This window comes from Pieris rapae, chromosome W (genome assembly GCF_905147795.1).
Source record: "Pieris rapae chromosome W, ilPieRapa1.1, whole genome shotgun sequence".
Lineage (NCBI taxonomy): Eukaryota > Metazoa > Arthropoda > Insecta > Lepidoptera > Pieridae > Pieris > Pieris rapae.
The window spans coordinates 580,781-586,082 of NC_059533.1; the positions used below are offsets into that span (position 1 = coordinate 580,781).

The following is a 5,302-nucleotide window of genomic DNA, read 5'->3' on the forward strand; positions in this document are numbered from 1 at the left end:
GACGTAAATGTGGAAAGTCCAATAATGGTAAACATGGAATTGAAGAACTTTTATTTTTTTGAAGTTGTTGACTTGAATGAGAAGGGGAAAATGTAACATTCTGTAACATATGACATGTTTTGTTGGTACTGGGACTAACAAAAATCATTTCTTTCGATTGTTTGTGTCCACTAGGGGACACCAAATTATTGGTATTCTTTATAAGCCCTGTTGTCTTATTTGTAATGATTATAGAGTTAGCATGTTTATTTATGACACGTTTTTGTTTAATAGGGGTTTGATTTTTTGTTGACAAATTATCAGTTAGTAAATTTTCAGTGGTGTTAGCGGTCGTTATTTCTACAGGATCAACTTTTTTAAAACGTTTCATTGGAAATATTTCTTCATCACTAGACGTTTCAACATCTTTTATAGTAGACTTATTATCACTTGGTGGTGGACTCTGAAATAAGAGTATTACTTTTAAAGAATAGTATTTAAAAAGCTTCATTTCACAACTATTACATCTGGACTACACGAGAAACGTAATTAGGTAAGTAAAATAAAAAGTAATCATGACTTACCTGTCTCTGATAAATCAATCTATAATTAGATTTAACTTTCCCTTCATCACTGTCCTCGCAAACATCATATAATATACTTTTTCGGCACCGTTTTGTTGATCTTGACGCCATATCGACACGTGCGTTTCTCACGATTGCAAGCCAACACTAGTCGCGCGAAGCTTACGCGGGGTGCGGTACCAGGTAAGCGGGGTACAAGGTGCTTCGACCTGGTATCGCATTATGATGAAATTTTAATTCTTCCGTGCGGTACCAGGCATAAGAACCCGGTATTAAGGTAGGTACACAATTGGATTCTATTTTAATAATACATCTTAGATATATATTCAACTCTTTCCTACCCCGAACCAACTTAAAGTTAGGCCTTCCGCGCGACAAGGAAGTCTATACTTTTCTTAGCCGCGCTGTAAGCGTAGACGTATACAAGGTGTTTAGAACCTGGTTTCGCACTCAACGTGTTAAAACTCCATACGCTTGGTATTAGTGAAATATTTGTGTACCGGGCTATTGATAGGTACCTAAATTGAGAGACAGAAATATCTGGCTGCGTAATGTTCGTACAAAAAAGTTGTTCAAGTTATCAGGATATTGAAATTTCCCACCTCACAAAAAAAGGTGGGATGAAGTAGTCGAAGAGGCAGGTAGACTCTTGTTAAAAGAAATATTATTATTAAGTATTCTTTGTTGGTCCAAATAGTATTTTATTAAGCTTATTGTACAACATGGGGCCTGTATAGCATTGAAATTTTTGGATATAGCTTGTTTTAGTTTGTATTGTGGGACAGACTCCATGTGTACGTCTACTAGCGATGGCCTCATCATAAATTAATTTTTGATGTTGTTGGATAACTATATTTTTAATATATAGCTGTCTGATTGTTAGGACGTCGCATTCTGCGTAAAGATCGGATGTCGGGTATCTGAATGGCTTAAATTTAATAACTTTTAGTAAAGTACGCTGTGCTCTTTCTATTTTTATAATATGTGTCTTTCGGGCACCGCCCCAAGAAGAGATGCAATAATTCATGATAGACTCAGCCAGTGCAGTGTACACGTTTTTTAGTAGTGGATAATCCGCTACGTGCCTCAGTTTCTTAAAGATATATACAAGCCTCCTTGTCCTCTCCGCTAGGAGGTTGATATGTGGGACCCATGTTAATTTATCATCTAGGAGCACTCCCAGGTATTTAATTGTTTTCGTTCCATCTAGGAATGTGCAGTTACATATATTTTCATTATTGGATTGGCAGGTGTGTAGTTGTATTTTAAAATTATTTTCAGGTGGTAAAGTTCTTACTGAATTTGTAAAGAGAACGAATTTCTTTTTAGTGGTATTAAGTGTTAATTAGGTTATGGTTAAGCCATTTGGCTATTTTGCTTAATCCCAAGTTCTACCATAGAAAGTAAACATATTTTTTCTACCTTCAACCTCTTAAAAATCCACTGAATGAAACCTTGTTTTGCATCTTGAACCCATAATTCAGGACGAAACTCAGTTATATTTTTAACTATCCCTGCAATTAACACAATACATAATAGGTATCTATAGTATATATTTTAAGTGTTTAGGAAACCTTTGCATTAAAAGTATCACAGATTAAAAAACACACAATTAAAATTATATAAACTATTAATGTTTTGAATCAGAAGCTGTTTCCATATGCATAATATTATATAATGATGTACATTCAATGCTTGTACATAATACATACCTAAAGTATTATGTACAGCATCTCTCTCATCTGGCACTAGTTCATCAAGACGAGCCAAATTATGTAAGAGTACAGATGAACACTCTGCATCAGCTAAAGCATTGATTAGTTCCTCTGCACCTTCCTCACTCTCATGCTATATATCAACATCCGTTAACTCCTGGAATTGTTATTACCTAATTTTATACAAATATACTCACAACAGCTATTGGGAAAACAAATAGTTGTTACACACTTGTGGCATTAAATGTAATTGAATCTAAATATTGCACAAAAATACCTGTAACAAATTCACAACTTTTGTTGAAACATCGGTGTTATCATGGGATAGGAGTTCTAAGAGTGAATTTAGGCATTTCAAGCGTACAAGTAGTGGATACTGGTCAGGTGCTGTTGCAAGACTTCAGACAACTTTCAAGAATATATTATTTTTAAACAATTACATTACACACAAAAGCCAAAAACGGAATACACATTGAAACAGAAACATAAAGCACAGTTGTAAGATTGATTGATTGGTAGATTAAAATATATATTTAATATGAAGGAACAAACAAAGCCATTATTAGTAAAAGATACCAGAGTTTTTTAAATATTTTTTTTAAGAATTTTCTGGTCACATTAAATATATCAATTTGCTGGTAATTTATGTTGTAATCTGAATTTCGAATAATTGGATTTACCTTGTATTGTGTAATGAAGGGGTCTTCAAAAGTAAAAGCGATAACAATATTATATAAAATAATTATTGAAAAATATATTGATTTCTAATGTCTTTATAGACTTTTGTGTAGCTTACCTCTGTAACAACATTTTCTACAAATTGTCAGTTATAGCAGGTTCTTTGGGTAGATGATGATGGTTGGGATCTTTGCAGATCTTTCCAATTCCGAACCGACTGCTCGTCGACGTCCTTTTTTTCGAACGTACACTTTCCTCATCAGAAACTCCAAGTTCATCTTCATTAGGACGCTTAGGTGCTGGGGTAGGCTATTGAAGAGATTAATATAAGTGAGTAACGAAATGATAAGACAACAACACACAAATAAATAAACTAACCTTAAAAGACAATAGTTCGCCGACGTCCATTTTAATTGTTGTATAAAAATTATTGGCATTTCTTTGCACTGGCGTGTCAAATGTCACAATAAACGTCAGCAGTTAGCACAGATTATCAATAGCTAGATTTGTCAACTGTTATATATAAAATTTGGGAAAAAAGCGCGGTTAAGTTCGAACAACAAGGGCGCCTTTTTTTTTAAAATTAAAGTTAAAATAATACAAATTGTTATTGTTGAAAGTTTTATTTACTTATAAAGTGTGATTGTTGCCGCGATGTCCCGCGGTAGAAAAAGGCGTAAGAAAAAAGAAGATGTCGAGGGAGACTCCGAGGAAAGCGCCGCGGTGCGGGACTCTGAGTCGGACTCCATCATTTCTGAGGAAGATACTGATAAGTATATTTCATTTAAATTACCGAATTATGTCCGTTTCTATCCTGAAGATGGTGGCAATTTCGAATATACTGTCTTTCTAGAAAGCACTGACAAAGACAAACCAATTGGCTCGAGACATATAATGTCACTCGCCAACGCAATAAAACGATACAATAAAGGCGTAAAACAAAAAGAATCAACAAAGCAAAAGTAGGAGTGATATTTGAGAGACCAGCTTTGGCTAATGCAGCTCTTAGCAATAAAAAGTTTCTGGATAACGAAAAACTCTACGCTAGTATACCAGCTGCCGCAACAGAAACAACTGGCGTTATTAGTCACGTGCCAATAGATCTTTCAAACAAAGAGATTTATAGCGCTTTGACCAGCACAAAAAATATAGTCTCGATCAAACGCTTCATGCGTAGGATTACCGAGAACATTAACATCAAATATAAACCTACAAAAACTGTGTCCTCTCTCTCTCTCTCTATTCTCTTGTCCAACTTACCTGAGAGTGTTGACTTGAATAGTTGGAGATTTGAAGTTCCTGCCTACATACCTCCAGTAGAACAGTGCCTCCGTTGCTTGAGATATGGTCACATCGCCAAATTTTGTAAAAACGCTGAAAGGTGCCAACCATCTGTGGAGAAGGTCACAACTTTAAATCTTGCAATGTTAACCTCAAAGAGGCCTCTTGTTGCCATTGTAAAGGGAACCATATTTCAATATCTTCTATTTGCCATCAAAAAAGAAAAAAATCAGCAAAATAAAGATAAATTTAAAAATAAAAGTTATGCACAAGCTCTTAATAGCACTATTTTTATTTTTATTTTTTTTTGTACTCCTACAGCTAACACAAAATACATATAATATCAAACAAATACACCGAGAACATAGCCACAGATGGAATACATGATATGTTATAACTAATAATTGGTAAATTCGAGTAAGCTCTAGCTCTTGAATATTTATAATTCATTAGTAACAACTTTCTAATAATGGTGATAGTGTATAAAAAATTGAACAATAGTAAATACATTTAGAGTTAAAAGTTAATATAAAGTTTATGTGTGTACTGGATATTGTAAATATAGTATACAAAATGAATAACTTTCTTTTTTAAATATATAAACTATTCTACGGTGGTAGATTTGGATATTTGGATTAGTGTTGCCCAAAATCGGTCTTGGTCTTGCAGTCTTGGTCTTGTTCTTGCATTTTTGCAAGACCAATACCAATACCAAGACCGCCTTATCGTAGCAAGACCAATACCAAAACTGAAGCCTGCAAGACTTGAGCAAGACAATACTTAAGCCTGCAATACTCTTGCGTCTTGCAGTTAGGACAAACTGAGATTTGGGCGTTATTAAGTAGGTATTTGATTTCAATCCCGATTTTGAGAGACGTTCCCCAGTATTTGATACTGGGGAACGTCTCTCCATACCATAGGTATCGTCATAACACTAAACTAAGGGCTGCAGTTGTAGGTATCTGCAGTTGGCAACGTGCCGCTCGTCTGAAAGAACCCTGAAAGGTATTGTATTGATTAGGTAGGTAAGTACTTATTATATTTCAACTATTTATTAAGTAGGTA

At 34.6% G+C, this 5,302-nt stretch overlaps 1 long non-coding RNA gene across 3 annotated transcripts; it reads right to left on the reverse strand.

Moving 5' to 3' along the window:
* Nucleotides 1–1,943: 1,943 nt before the first annotated feature.
* LOC123690525 lies at nucleotides 1,944–4,443 on the reverse strand. 3 transcript variants are annotated; one of them, XR_006751147.1, is made up of 5 exons: nucleotides 4,217–4,443; nucleotides 3,587–3,710; nucleotides 3,075–3,265; nucleotides 2,276–2,435; nucleotides 1,944–2,077 (listed from the first exon to the last, which is right to left on the reverse strand). It is a non-coding gene; the product is annotated as an uncharacterized LOC123690525 (long non-coding RNA). The 3 variants fall into 3 exon arrangements; XR_006751146.1 differs by lacking the exon at nucleotides 4,217–4,443 and having other exon boundaries at nucleotides 3,587–4,176; XR_006751148.1 differs by lacking the exons at nucleotides 3,587–3,710; nucleotides 4,217–4,443 and adding an exon at nucleotides 3,335–3,410.
* Nucleotides 4,444–5,302: the final 859 nt, after the last annotated feature.